Raw genomic sequence first — 13,265 nt, 5'->3', positions numbered from 1 at the left:
ATAAAAAAACATCTTGTTATCCTTGATGGCAACAATACAATACGTGCCTTGTTGCCCCTACTGTCATTGGGAAAGGACACCGCAAGATTGAACCCAAAGCTAAGCACTTCTCCCATTGCAAGAAAGATCAATCTAGTAGGCCAAACCAAACTGATAATTCGAAGAGACTTGCAAAGATAACCAATCATACATAAAAGAATTCAGAAGATTCAAATATTGTTCATAGATAAACTTGATCATAAACCCACAATTCATCGGTCTCAACAAACACACCGCAAAAGAAGATTACATCGAATAGATCTCCACAAGAGAGGGGGAGAACATTGTGTTGAGATCCAAAAAGAGAGAGGAAGCCATCTAGCTAATAACTATGGACCCGAAGGTCTGAGGTAAACTACTCACACTTCATCGGAGAGGCTATGGTGTTGATGTAGAAGCCCTCCGTGATCGATGCCGCCTCCGGCGGAGCTCCGGAACAGGCCCCAAGATGGGATCTCGTGGGTACAGAAGGTTACGGCGGTGGAGTTAGGTTTTTGGCTCCGTATCTGATAGTTTGGGGGTACGTAGGTATATATAGGAGGAAGGAGTACGTCGGTGGAGCAACGTGGGGCCCACGAGGGTGGAGGGCGCGCCTGGGGGGTAGGTGCCCCCCTACCTCGTGGCTTCCTTCTTGATTTCTTGACGTAGGGTCCAAGTCCTCTGGATCATGTTCATTCCGAAAATCACGTACCCGAAGGTTTCATTCCGTTTGGACTCCGTTTGATATTCTTTTTCTGCGAAAATCTGAAATAGGCAAAAAACAACAATTCTGGGCAGGGCATCCGGTTAATAGGTTAGTCCCAAAAATAATATAAAAGTGAATAATAAAGCCCAATAATGTCCAAAACAGAAGATAATATAGCATGGAGCAATCAAAAAATATAGATACGTTGGAGACGTATCAAGCATCCCCAAGCTTAATTCCTGCTCGTCCTCGAGTAGGTAAATGATAAGAACATAATTTTTGCTGTGGAATGCTACTTGGCATAATTTCAATGTAATTCTTCTTAATTGTGGTATGAATATTCAGATCCGAAAGATTCAAGATAAAAGTTCATATTGGCATAATAATAATAATACTTCAAGCATACTAACTAAGCAATTATGTCCTCTCAAAATAACATGGCCAAAGAAAGTTCATCCCTACAAAATCATATAGTTTAGTCATGCTCCATTTTCGTCACACAAGAATGCTCTCATCATGCAGAACCCCGATGACAAGCCAAGCAATTGTTTCATACTTTAGTAATCTCAAACTTTTTCAACCTTCACGCAATACATGAGCGTGAGCCATGGATATAGCACTATGGGTGGAATAGAATATGATGATGGGGGTTATGTGGAGAAGAAAAAAAAGGAGAAAGTCTCACATCAACGAGGCTAATCAATGAGCTATGGAGATGCCCATCGATTGATGTTAATGCAAGGAGTAGGGATTGCCATGCAACGGATGCACTAGAGCTATAAATATGTGAAAGCTCAACAAAAGAAACTAAGTGGGTGTGCATCCAACTTTCTTGCTCACGAAGACCTAGGGCACTTGAGGAGGCCCATTGTTGGAATATACAAGCCAAGTTCTATAATGAAAAATTCCCACTAGTATATGAAAGTGACAAAACAAGAGACTCTCTATTATAAAGATCATGGTGCTACTTTGAAGCACAAGTGTGGTAAAAGGATAGTAACATTGTCCCTTCTCTCTTTTTCTCTCATTTTTTTGGGCCTTCTCTTTTTTATGGCCTTTCTCTTTTTTTTATTCCTCACTTGGGACAATGCTCTAGAAAATGATGATCATCACACTTCTATTTATTTACAACTCAATGATTACAACTCGATACTAGAACAAAGTACGACTCTATATGAATGCCTCCGGCGGTGTACCGGGATATGCAATGAACCAAGAGTGACATGTATGAAATAATTATGAACGGTGGCTTTGCCACAAATACTATGTCAACTACATGATCATGCAAAGCAATATGACAATGATGAACGTGTCATGATAAACGGAATGGTGGAAAGTTGCATGGCAATATATCTTGGAATGGCTATGGAAATGCCATAATAGGTAGGTATGGTGGCTGTTTTGAGGAAGATATAAGGAGGTTTATGTGTGAAAGAGCGTATCATATCATGGGGTTTGGATGCATCGGCGAAGTTTGCACCAACTCTCAATGTGAGAAAGGGCAATGCACGGTACCGAAGAGGCTAGCGATGATGGAAAGGTGAGGGTGCGTATAATCCATGGACTCAAAATTAGTCATAAAGAACTCACATACTTATTGCAAAAATCTACAAGTCATCAAAAACCAAGCACTATGCGCATTCTCCTAGGGGGATAGATTGGTAGGAAAAGACCATCGCTCGTCCCTGACCGCCACTCATAAGGAGGACAATCAAAGAACACCTCATGTTTCAAATTTGTTACATAAGGTTTACCATACGTGCATGCTACGGGACTTGCAAACTTCAACACAAGTATTTCTCAAATTCACAACTACTCAACTAGCACAACTTTGATATCACTACCTCCATGTCTCAAAACAATCATCAAGCATCAAACTTCTCTTAGTATTCAACACACTCATAAGAAAGTTTTTACTAATCTTGAATACCTAGCATATTAGGATTATTTAAGCAAATTACCATGCTATTTAAGACTCTCAAAATAATCTAAGTGAAGCATGAGAGATCAATAGTTTCTATAAAACAAATCCACCACCGTGGTCTAAAAGATATAAGTGAAGTACTAGAGCAAAAACTATATAACTCGAAAGATATAAGTGAAGCACACAGAGTATTCTAATAATTTCCGAATCATGTGTGTCTCTCTCAAAAGGTGTGTACAGCAAGGACGATTGTGGTAAACTAAAAGCAAAGACTCAAATCATACAAGACGCTCCAAGAAAAACACATATCATGTGGTGAATAAAAATATAGCTCCAAGTAAAGTTACCGACGGAAGTAGACGAAAGAGGGGATGCCTTCCGGGGCATCCCCAAGCTTTGGCTTTTAGGTGTCCTTAGATTATCTTGGGGGTGCCATGGGCATCCCCAAGCTTAGGCTCTTGCCACTCCTTGTTCCATAATCCATCAAAATCTTTCACCCAAAACTTGGAAACTTCACAACACAAAACTTAGCAGAAAATCTCGTGAGCTCCGTTAGCGAAAGAAAACAAAATACCACTTCAAGGTACTGTAATGAACTCATTCTTTATTTATATTGGTGTTAAACCTACTGTATTACAACTTCTCTATGGTTTATAAACTCTTTTACTAGCCATAGATTCATCAAAATAAGCAAACAACACACGAAAAACAGAATCTGTCAAAAACAGAACAGTCTGTAGTAATCTGTAACTAACGCAAACTTCTGGAACTCCAAAAAATCATCCAAAATAGGAAGACCTAGAAAATTTGTTTATTGATCGGTAGCAATTGGAATCAATATTTTATCACGTTCTGGTGATTTTTAACAATTATTTTTGTGAACAGAAAGTTTCTGAAATTTTCTGCAAGATCAAATAACTATCATCCAAGAAGATCCTATAGGTTTAACTTGGCACAAACACTAATTAAAACATAAAAACGCATCTAACCAGAGGCTAGATCAAATATTTATTCCTAAACAGAAGCAAAAAGCAAAAAACTAAAAATAAAATTGGTTTTCCTCCCAACAAGCGCTATCGTTTAACGCCCCTAGCTAGGCATAAAGGCAAGGATAGATCTAGGTAGTGCCATAGTAATAGGATAGATCATTAAAACTCATTTCGTATTCTCTACGTTCAGCAGCAAGTTTTCTTTGAGGCAAGCAAAAGTAATCAAAAGGGCTATATTTAATGGGACAAAAGTCCCCAAGATCAATTTTAGGAGGTATAGGTTCCTCCTTCGGCCCTTCGTATTGCACAACCAATTCATCATTATAAGCATTCTTTTGACAGAACTTTGTGAGCCTATACTCGAGAGAATATCCTAGCTCATTTTTTCGAATAGCCAAATCATCATTAAGTTCAGAAATTCTATCAACTAGAACATTGGTTGGGACCTTTTTTCTAAGGTTTTCATTGAAAGCAACATAGTCTAGAGATTGAAAATGCATTATTTCTTCTTGATCAAAGAGGATAGCCTCTATGGGAGGACGGCCAGCGTCCACCCTATAATGTGCAAAGATTGCTTTGGCCTCTTTTATTATATCTGAACTCATAAGCCAAAAAGATAGTAGCGGCACGCTTAACAGAAGAATGCTCTATATTAGAAAATTCTAGGAAAATCCTTTGTATGCAAAGGTGCAAGTGCATAAATTGCCTTTCAAGTTCAACTATAAGCATGGCAATAGCGTCCGCAAGACTACTAGTTCTATGAAGAATGGAACTACCCATAGAAGGCAAAGCACCGGCACAAGTAAAGAAATCTTGAATAACTCCTTTTCCAATAATATTACCACCACCAATTCGAAATCTTTTTGTAAGCAAGGTAGGGGGTTCTTCAGCAGGAGCATCAGAATTTTCCATGATATTATTATTGTCCATATCGACAATAATTTCCCCAATTTCAGACATAACGGCAGAAAGAGCGAGGGGCAAAAAGGAAAGAAGAAGGCGAACGGAAAAGAGACGGCGAATAAAACGGCGAGGGTGAAGTGGGGGAGAGGAAAACGAGAGGCAAATGGCAAATAATGTAATGCGGGAGATAAGGGTTTGTGATGGGTACTTGGTATGTTGACTTTTGCGTAGACCTCCCCGGCAACGGCGCCAGAAATCCTTCTGGCTACCTCTTGAGCACTGCGTTGGTTTTCCCTTGAAGAGGAAAGGGTGATGCAGCAAAGTAGCGTAAGTATTTCCCTCAGTTTTTGAGAACCAAGGTATCAATCCAGTAGGAGGCTACATGCAAGTCCCTCGCACCTACACAAACAAATAAATCCTCGCAACCAATGCGATAAGGGGTTGTCAATCCCTACACGGTCACTTACGAGAGTGAGATCTGATAGATATGATAGGATAATATTTTTGGTATTTTTGTGATAAAGATGCAAAGTAAAGTAAACAAAATAAAAACGGCAAAAGAAATAGCTTGTTGACGGGAGATTAATATGATGGAAAATAGACCCGGGGGCCATAGGTTTCACTAGTGGCTTCTCTCAAGAGCATAAGTATTTTACGGTGGGTGAAAAAATTACTATTGAGCAATTGACAGAACTGAGCATAGTTATGAGAATATCTAGGTATGATCATGTATATAGGCATCACGTCCGAGACAACTAGACCGACTCCTGCCTGCATCTACTACTATTACTCCACACATCAACCGCTATCCAGCATGCATCTAGAGTATTAAGTTCATAAGAACAGAGTAACGCTTTAAGCAAAATGACATGATGTAGAGGGATAAATTCATGCAATATGATAAAAAAACCCCATCTTGTTATCCTTGATGGCAACAATACAATACATGCCTTGCTGCCCCTACTGTCACTGGGAAAGGACACCGCAAGATTGAACCCAAAGCTAAGCACTTCTCCCATTGCAAGAAAGATCAATCTAGTAGGCCAAACCAAACTGATAATTCGAAGAGACTTGCAAAGATAACCAATCATACATAAAAGAATTCAGAAGATTCAAATATTGTTCATAGATAAACTTGATAATAAACCCACAATTCATCGGTCTCAACAAACACACCGCAAAAGAAGATTACATCGAATAGATCTCCACAAGAGAGGGGGAGAACATTGTGTTGAGAGCCAAAAAGAGAGAGGAAGCCATCTAGCTAATAACTATGGACCCGAAGGTCTGAGGTAAACTACTCACACTTCATCGGAGAGGCTATGGTGTTGATGTAGAAGCCCTTCGTGATCGATGCCCCCTCTGGCGGAGCTCCGCAACAGGCCCCAAGATGGGATCTCGTGGGTACAGAAGGTTGTGGCGGTGGAATTAGGTTTTTGGCTCCGTATCTGATCGTTTGGGGGTACGTAGGTATATATAGGAGGAAGGAGTACGTCGGTGGAGCAACATGGGGCCCACGAGGGTGGAGAGCGCGCCTGGGGGGGGGGGGTAGGCGCGCCCTCTACCTCGTGGCTTCCTGCTTGAATTCTTGACGTAGGGTCCAAGTCCTCTGGATCATGTTCGTTCCGAAAATCACGTTCCCGAAGGTTTCATTCCGTTTGGACTTCGTTTGATATTCTTTTTCCGCGAAACTCTGAAATAGGCAAAAAACAGCAATTCTGGGCTGGGCCTCCGGTTAATAGGTTAGTCCCAAAAATAATATAAAAGTGAATAATAAAGCCCAATAATGTCCAAAACAGAAGATAATATAGCATGGAGCAATCAAAAATTATAGATACGTTGGAGACGTATCATTCCTCACCTTCGTCGAGATCCCAATCTTCAGAGTTGCGTTTAATCCTTTCCAATAAATCCCATTTGAACTCAATAGTCTTCATCATAAAAGAGCTAGTACAAGAAGTATCGAGCATGGAGCGATTGTTGTCAGAAAGCTGAGCATAAACTTTTTGAATAATCATTTCTCTTGAGAGCTCATGATTGGGGCATGAATATAACATTGACTTAAGCCTCCCCCAAGCTTGAGCGATGCTTTCTCCTTCGCGAGGCCAAAAATTATATATATAATTACGATCATGATGAACAAGATGCATAGGATAAAACTTCTGATGGAATTCCAATTTCAACCGTTTGTAGTCCCATGATCCCATATCATCACATAGCCTATACCATGTCAATGCATCTCCCTTCAAAGATAAAGGGAAGACTTTCTTCTTGATAACATCATTGGGCATACCTGCAAGCTTAAATAATCCACAAACTTCATCCACATAGATTAAGTGTAAATCGGGATGTAAAGTTCCATCTCCTGCAAAAGGATTAGCCATCAGTTTCTCTATCATACCCGAAGGAATTTCGAAGTAAACATTTTTATTTTCAGTAGGTTCAGTAGGTTGAGGAGCAACTCTTTGCTCTACTGGTCAAGGTGAAGATACCCCGAACAAGCCCCTCAAAGGATCACTTTCCATAGTAACAAGTGACAGTAAATTTCAGCACACTATATAAATTTTTCCTTACCAAATTTCACCTACCAAAGGCGCTTCACTCCCCGGCAACGGCGCCAGAAAAGAGTCTTGATGACCCACAAGTATAGGGGATCTATCGTAGTCCTTTCGATAAGTAAGAGTGTCGAACCCAACGAGGAGCAGAAGGAAATGATAAGCGGTTTTCAGCAAGGTATTCTCTGCAAGCACTGAAATTATCGATAACAGATAGTTTTGTGATAAGGTAATTTGTAACGGGTAACAAGTAACAAGTGTAAATAAAGTGCAGCAAGGTGGCCCAATCCTTTTTGTAGCAAAGGACAAGCCTGGACAAACTCTTATATAGAGAAAAGCACTCCCGAGGACACATGGGAATTATCGTCAAGCTAGTTTTCATCACGTTCATATGATTCGCGTTCGGTACTTTGATAATTTGATATGTGGGTGGACCGGTGCTTGGGTGCTGTCCTTACTTGGACAAACATCCCACTTATGATTAACTCCTATTGCACGCAACCGCAACTAGAAAAGAAGTATTAAGGTAAACCTAACCATAGCATGAAACATATGGATCCAAATCAGCCCCTTACGAAGCAACACATAAACTAGGGTTTAAGCTTCTGTCACTCTAGCAACCCATCATCTACTTATTACTTCCCAATGCCTTCCTCTAGGCCCAAACAATGGTGAAGTGTCATGTAGTCGACGTTCACATGACACCACTAGAGGAGAGACAACATACATCTCATCAAAATATCGAATGAATACCAAATTCACATGACTACTAATAGCAAGACTTCTCCCGTGTCCTCAGGAACAAACGTAACTACTCACAAAGCATATTCATGTTCATAATCAGAGGGGTATTAATGTGCATATTGGATCTGAACATATGATCTTCCACCAAGTAAACCAACTAGCATCAACTACAAGGAGTAATCAACACTACTAGCAACCCACAGGTACCAATCTCAGACTTAGAGACAGGGATTGGATACAAGAGATGAACTAGGGTTTTAGAGGAGATGGTGCTGGTGAATATGTTGATGAAGATGGACCCCCTCCCGATGACAGGATCGTTGGTGATGACTATGGCGATGATTTCCCCCTCCCGGAGGGAAGTTTCCCTAGTAGAACAGCTATGCCGGAGCCCTAGATTGGTTCCGCCAAGGTTCTGGCTCGTGGCGGCGGAGTCTCGTCCCGAAAGCTTGCTTATGATTTTTTCTCGGATGAAAGACTTCATATAGCAGAAGATGGACACCGGAGGGCCACCAGGGGCCCGAGGCAGGGGGCGTGCCCAGGGGGTAGGGCGCGCCCCCACCCTCGTGGCCAGGGTGTGGGCCCCCTCTGGTATTTTCTTCGCTCATTATTTTTTATTATTTCCAAAAATAACTTCCGTGAAGTTTCAGGACTTTTGGAGTTGTGCAGAATAGGTCTCTAATATTTGCTCCTTTTCCAGCCCAGAATTCCAGCTGCCGGGATTGTCCCTCTTTATGTAAACCTTGTAAAATAAGAGAAAATAGGCATAAGTATTGTGACATAATGTGTAATAACAGCCAATAATGCAATAAATTCGATATAAAAGCATGATGCAAAATGGACGTATCAAAGAGTACCACCTCTCTTGCAACGCCGTGTAGGCCCCTGCTGATACGTTGAGGGTGCTGCGGGTGCGATGGCTGTCGGCGGTGGGGAAGAAGACTTTAGATGGCAGACGGCCGGGTCAGGGGATAAATCATGTTGCCGTGGATGACGTGGTTGTAGGAGCAGCAACGGCAAGGTGGATGACGGCGCCGATGAAGCGAGACGACGCGATGAAAGGATCTTGGTACGACGCCGTGGATGAGAGACGTCCATCGCTTGCAGTGGACGACGGGGTAGGGGTAGCGGCTCCGGCAAGGTGGAGGATGGGGTGGCGGACGGAGGAGGCTGGCCATAGTGGGGAGGTTGTCTTGGCGCCGACAGTGTATGAATGGGGAAATGGAGGGGGAGGGGGGATCTCAAACTTTGGGACGCGCTTGTCTGAAATGTGGGAAAGTTACGAACTTATCCCCCGTTTAAAATTTCAGACATCACGTCGGTTGGGGATAGGACAATAATCTCGCATCTCCCAAATATTTGCCGGTAACGATTTCGGGCGAGGAGAGGGTGTTTTGCAGCCCACGGTTGGCGCCTGATGACCCACAAGTATAGGGGATCTATCGTAGTCCTTTCGATAAGTAAGAGTGTCCAACCCAACGAGGAGCAGAAGGAAATGATAAGCGGTTTTCAGCAAGGTATTCTCTGCAAGTACTGAAATAAGTGGTAACAGATAGTTTTGTGATAGGATAATTTGTAACGAGCAACAAGTAACAAAAGTAAATAAAGTGCACCAAGGTGGCCCAATCCTTTTTGTAGCAAAGGACAAGCCGGGACAAACTCTTATATAGAGAAAAGCGCCCCCGAGGACACATGGGAATTATCGTCAAGCTAGTTTTCATCACGTTCATATGATTCATGTTGGGTACTTTGATAATTTGATATGCGGGTGGACCGGTGCTTGGGTGTTGTTCTTACTTGAACAAGCATCCCACTTATGATTAATCTCTATTGCAAGCATCCGCAACTACAACAAAAGTATTAAGGTAAACCTAACCATATCATGAAACATATGGATCCAAATCATCCCCTTACGAAGCAACGCATAAACTAGGGTTTAATCTTCTGTCACTCTAGCAACCCATCATCTACTTATTACTTCCCAATGCCTTCCTCTAGGCCCAAATAATGGTGAAGTGTTATGTAGTCGACGTTCACATAACACCACTAGAGGATAGACAACATACATCTCATCAAAATATCAAACGAATACCAAATTCACATGACTACTAATAGCAAGACTTCTCCCATGTCCTCAGGAACAAACGTAACTACTCACAAAGCATATTCATGTTCATAATCAGAGGGGTATTAATATGCATATAGGATCTGAACATATGATCTTCCACCAAATAAACCAACTAGCATCAACTACAAGGAGTAATCAACACTACTAGCAACCTACTAGTACCAATCCCGGACTTAGAGACAAGAGATGAACTAGGGTTTTGAGAGGAGACGGTGCTGGTGAAGATGTTGATGGAGATTGCCCTCTCCCGGTGAGAGGAGCGTTGGTGATGACGATGGTGATGATTTCCCCCTCCCGGAGGGAAGTGTCCCCGGCAGAACAGTTCTGCTGGAGCCCTAGATTGGTTCCGCCAAGGTTCCGCCTCGTGGCGGCGGAGTCTCGTCCCGAAAGGTTGCTTATGATTTTTCCTGGACGAAAGACTTCATATAGCAGAAGATGGCCACCAGAGAGCCAACAGGGGGCCCATGAGGCAGGGGGCGCGCCCCCCACCCTCATGGACAGATGGTGGCCCCCCTGACGTATTTCTTCCGCTCTGTATTTTTTATTATTTCCAAAAATAACTTTCATGGAGTTTGAGGACTTTTGGAGTTGTGCAGAATAGGTCTCTAATATTTGCTCCTTTTCCAGCCCAGAATTCCAGCTGCCGGCATTCTCCCTCCTTATGTAAACCTTGTAAAATAAGAGAGAATAGGCATAAGTATTGTGACATAATGTGTAATAACAACCCATAATGCAATAAGTATCGATATAAAAGTATGATGCAAAATGGACGTATCAACTCCCCCAAGCTTAGACCTCGCTTGTCCTCAAGCGGAAGCCGATAACGATAAATATGTCCACATGTTTAGAGGTAGAGGTGTCGATAAAATAAAATACGGACATGAGGGCATCATGATTATTCGCATAACAGCAGCATATATGGATATTGTCATATGATCTCTTATGCTCAAGTAATAATCTATTCACAATGCAAAGTATGAGTCAGAAACTTTATTGAGAACCAACAAACTATAATCTCAGTCATTGAAGCAATTGCAATTTATCATAACATCAGAAAGAGTCTATGTCAGAGCTTTTCAGCAAGTCCACATACTCAACTATCATTTAGTCTTTCACAATTGCTAACACTCACGCAATACTTGTGGTTACGGAATTTTAATCGGACACAGAGAAAGATAGGGGCTTATAGTTTCGCCTCCCAACCTTTTACCTCATGGGTAATGTCAACAATAATAACTCATGCTAACTTACATCCAATTATATATATATATATATATATATATATCTGGATCTTTCCAACATACTGTGCTTGCCAAAGGATAAAATGTAAAAAAGAAAGGTGAAGGTCACCATGACTCTTGCATAAGGTAGAAGATAAACATAAAAGATAGGCCCTTCGCAGAGGGAAGCAGAGGTTGCCATGCGCTTTCAGGGTTGGATGGACAAAATCTTAATGCGAAAGAACGTCGCTTTATATTGCCACTTGTGATATGAACCTTTATTATGCAGTCCGTCGCTTTTATTTCTTCCACATCACAAGATCGTATAAAGCTTATTTCCTCCACACCAATCAATCATACATATTTAGAGAGCAATTTTTATTGCTTGCACCGATGACAACTTACTTGAAGGATCTTACTCAATCCATAGGTAGATATGGTGGACTCTCATGGCAAAACTGGTTTAAGGGTATTGGGAAGCACAAGTAGTATCTCTACTTGGTGCAAAGAATTTGGCTAGCATGAGGGGGAAAGGCAAGCTCAACATGTTGGATGATCCATGACAATATACTTTATTTCAGATATAAGAAAACATAACCCATTACGTTGTCTTCCTTGTCCAACATCAACTCTTTAGCATGTCATATTTTAATGAGTGCTCCCAATCATAAAAGATGTCCAAGATGGTATATTTATATGTGAAACCTCTCTATCTTTATTACTTCCTTTTAATTGCAACGATGACCAAAGCTATGTTTGTCAACTCTCAACAACTTTTAATCATCATACTCTTTCTATGTGAAGTCATTACTCTCCATAAAATCAATATGATCTCTTTGTTTCTTTTTATTCTTTTCTCTTTCTTTTATTCCCTCAAGATCATAGCAAGATAATCAAGCCCTTGACTCAACACTAATCTTTATTATATATAGCTCACGGACTCGATTACATAGAGGGATCATAAAGCAAAACTCAAAACTAGATCATACCAAAACTTTATTCTACTAGATCGAGATACTACTAAAAGGATCGAACTAAGAAAAACGGTAAAGATAGGAGATGTGGTGGTGATACGATATCGGGGCATCTCCCCCAAGCTTGGCAGTTGCCAAGGGGAGTGCCCATACCCATGTGATTATGCCTCCTTCCTCGGAAGTGGTGGTGATGGGGTTGTTGATGAAGCAGGCTTGTCGTCCCTCTTCCAAGGCATGGGCTCACCATCATAGAAGGATGATCGAGTCTCCGGGATCCTCAAATCTGCAGCCAAACTCATTCTCTTGAATCTATATTCATACTCACAGTTTTGGTTTTGCAGGTCATAGATTTGGGCTTGGAGGTGCTCAATTTTCTCGTGGAGCTTGAAGATGGCCTCTCCAATGTCCTTGGCATCCAGCTTGTGGTTGTTGGTGAACTCCGCGATCATCATGTGATTGGAGTCAAGTCCACACTCCACCATCTCCTGGCACTTGAAAACTTGTTGCTCCATTGCCTCGAGCCTTGCCTCCACGCTCCCGGTCTTCCTCGGTCCCTCAACATCGCGGATGTGCAGCACCCCCTCATGCATCTCAATGGTTTGAGGGTGTTGCGGCACCTCCGCGAGATAGGGATTGATGACCTTCTCAAAGAACTTGTCCTTGGGGGCACTTGGAGACGTCATGATGATCTAGATCTGTCAGAAAAACAGATCGAAACAAGAACAGAGGATATTTGCGTGATACAAGAGTCAAAACCTTCGGGAGATAATATAATGAATTTTTACCGACCAAAATACGTATCGTGCAGGAAAACGGAGTCCGGAGAGCACACGAGATGCCCACGAGGTAGGGGGCGCGCCCTCCACCCTCGTGGAGGCCTCGTGTCCTTCGCGGACTATTTCTTATTTTTCTATTTTTCTAAATATTCCAAAACAAAGAAAAATTGCCATTAGAACTGTTTTGGAGTCGGTTTACTTACCGTACCACATACCTATTCCTTTTCGGAGTCTGAAACGTTCTGGAAAGTGTCCCTTATGTATTCCTCCGGGGTTACGGTTTCTATAACATTGGTTTCAACATTTATAGGATTACCTGAGATATAAT

This window comes from Aegilops tauschii, chromosome 2 (assembly GCF_002575655.3).
Source record: "Aegilops tauschii subsp. strangulata cultivar AL8/78 chromosome 2, Aet v6.0, whole genome shotgun sequence".
Taxonomy (NCBI): Eukaryota; Viridiplantae; Streptophyta; class Magnoliopsida; order Poales; family Poaceae; genus Aegilops; species Aegilops tauschii.
Note: the sequence above shows the minus strand (reverse complement) of the source record.